Source organism: Phalaenopsis equestris, unplaced genomic scaffold (assembly GCF_001263595.1).
Source record: "Phalaenopsis equestris unplaced genomic scaffold, ASM126359v1 Scaffold000455, whole genome shotgun sequence".
Lineage (NCBI taxonomy): Eukaryota > Viridiplantae > Streptophyta > Magnoliopsida > Asparagales > Orchidaceae > Phalaenopsis > Phalaenopsis equestris.
The window spans coordinates 340,371-343,562 of NW_018164896.1; positions in this window are offsets into that span (position 1 = coordinate 340,371).

Sequence of the window (3,192 nt, forward strand, 5' to 3'; positions counted from 1 at the left end):
CCTCGCTCATTCATTCAAGAGAATTTTGGTCCCTAATTATTTAATTCGTTTTGCTTTGCTTGCCTTTTTGGACCGAGATAGTTAAAACACGGCCATGAGGGGTATGGCAATTAATATTTGAATCTGAAGCAGATCTCATAGTTTAGATTGAACTAGTCATATTAAAGGAGGACCCATTAATAAAAGAAGGTTAGATCTAGTTGTCCGATCGGACGTATCAAAACATGAATGTTTGTTTATATAGTTCAAGGGTTAATATCTGAATGAATGTAATAGAATTAAACAATAAACAATACGTTTAATTAATTTTTATCATTTTTGTTTCTGTTTGAGATCATTTTTTATTTCTTGTTTTAAATATTTATTTTTTTCTATTTTAATTATATATTTGTTTCGCCAATTTTTACATGTCCGTAGTTTTGTTTTGAGAAACAAATTAACTTATTTTCAAAAATATTTAAAATATTTAAAAATCATTTTAAATATTTTAGAAATAACTAAATATGTTATTACATATAAAATAAGATTTATTTTAAGCAAAACATAAACAGAATGAAATAATAATAATAAATGATTCTAAAAGCCACCAAATTAAATTTTCACGATCGATTGTGTTTAGAATAAAATGAATCTTTTGATTTAAAGTGTACATTGAAAAATGTGCCTACAATGATCCTGGGGAGATCTAATAGTCCAGAAGAGAAGAGTACAATGAAAAAAGACACACTTATCCAACCAAGTGCAACTAGTCGAGCTGAACCCAACAAGGCCAAAGCCAGTCGAGTTACGAAGAAGGCCGAACCGCCTGAATCCGACCGGTTCAATTAGGAATAAGACAAAGAGACATCCAAGCCAACATATATAAAGAAGTCAACTCGATGAAAGATCTAGCCCATCTGCATCTTCAATCTACCCAGAGTGTCCAGAAGCTCTCCCAGATATTATTAACGGTTGACAGCTAGACAATATCGGCTGCCTGGCAGTGCCAACTAAGCCTAGCTGTCTGAACCAGCCCTGTAGAGCTGAAGTCAAATGTGCTCAACTAACAGAACCAGAGAGCAGCCGAGCAATAAATTCATATTTATAAAATATCAAGAATACCTCATACAACCCCCAATAAAGCATGGGCAAAAATGTAACATCACCAGATCATATTCTCTTCTCTATAATTAGATAAGCGCAGTTTTAGCCAAAAAAATATTGGAAATGGTCAATTTGATTGATAAAATTTAGTTTTCACTATTGTGCATCTCTCTCTCTATCTCTCACTTTTGTTGTCATTCATTGGAATGTAATTCACGGATAAATCAAAATTCACTTTACCGTGGTCACCATCAAAAAATCAATTTCTGGCTTGGGTACAATTTTCTGTACTGGCAAGAGAACTGTTTTCTATTTTATTCATATTTTGTTTATTAATTAGTTTTATTATCACAATCATTATGTAGAAAAAATGAGGACTGTTTTTGAATCAATAAAATAATAAATAATTCAACTTGAACAAATAAATCATACATTAAGTTCCTCATTTGATATCAGACAGAGCAACATACTTACGAAGCTCCTTTTCCTTCCATGTATGAGCGTCATGACTAACTGTGTTAGAACCACTTCGAAAATTGCTAATTTGGCTGAATTCAGTCAAAGTTTAGGGCCACCAAAAAGCATAATTATTATATAAAAAATAAAATCATTTATGTCTGCCCAAATTCAACTGAAGTGATAATCCTTAATAACGTATGTCTATGGACGTCACAAGGGAGAAGAATGCGAATATTACACAATAACCTTAATAACACTTGCTGCTTTACCAAAAAGCTCGCTAGATCAAATACAAATCTCAAAGCATTTTTAGATGAGTTGATTATCAGAGTTAAACTCAAAATCACTCAAATTCAAATTTCATTAAATTATTGTGTCAACGAAGTAAAGCCAAAGACATAAGAAACAGTCCAATCGGAGCTCAAATGAGCCATATTAACTACTTGAAACACAATTAAAAACTATAGAAAAAATGATCAAAGAACCAATTGATTAGCAAATATTTTATGTTTGTTGTCAAATCGAGATTTTCATTGAGAAAATTCCAACTGCCCGATTGTGTTTAGAATAAAATGAATCTTTTGATTTAAAGTGTACATTGAAAAATGTGCCTACAATGATCCTGGGGAGATCTAATAGTCCAGAAGAGAAGAGTACAATGAAAAAAGACAAACTTATCCAACCAAGTGCAACTAGTCGAGCTGAACCCAACAAGGCCAAAGCCAGTCGAGTTACGAAGAAGGCCGAACCGCCTGAATCCGACCGGTTCAATTAGGAATAAGACAAAGAGACATCCAAGCCAACATATATAAAGAAGTCAACTCGATGAAAGATCTAGCCCATCTGCATCTTCAATCTACACAGAGTGTCCAGAAGCTCTCCCATATATTATTAACGGTTGACAGCTAGACAATATCGGCTGCCTGGCAGTGCCAACTAAGCCTAGCTGTCTGAACCAGCCCTGTAGAGCTGAAGTCAAATGTGCTCAACTAACAGAACCAGAGAGCAGCCGAGCAATAAATTCATATTTATAAAATATCAAGAATACCTCATACAACCCCCAATAAAGCATGGGCAAAAATGTAACATCACCAGATCGTATTCTCTTCTCTATAATTAGATAAGCGCAGTTTTAGCCAAAAAATATTGGAAATGGTCAATTTGATTGATAAAATTTAGTTTTCACTATTGTGCATCTCTCTCTCTATCTCTCACTTTTGTTGTCATTCATTGGAATGTAATTCACGGATAAATCAAAATTCACTTTACCGTGGTCACCATCAAAAAATCAATTTCTGGCTTGGGTACAATTTTCTGTACTGGCAAGAGAACTGTTTTCTATTTTATTCATATTTTGTTTATTAATTAGTTATATTATCTCAATCATTATGTAAAAAAAAAATGAGGACTGTTTTTGAATAAATAAAATAATAAATAATTTAACTTGAACAAATAAATCATGCATTAAGTTCCTCATTTGATATCAGACAGAGCAACATACTTACGAAGCTCCTTTTCCTTCCATGTATGAGCGTCATGACTAACTGTGTTAGAACCACTTCGAAAATTGCTAATTTGGCTGAATTCAGTCAAAGTTTAGGGCCACCAAAAAGCATAATTATTATATAAAAAATAAAATCATTTATGTCT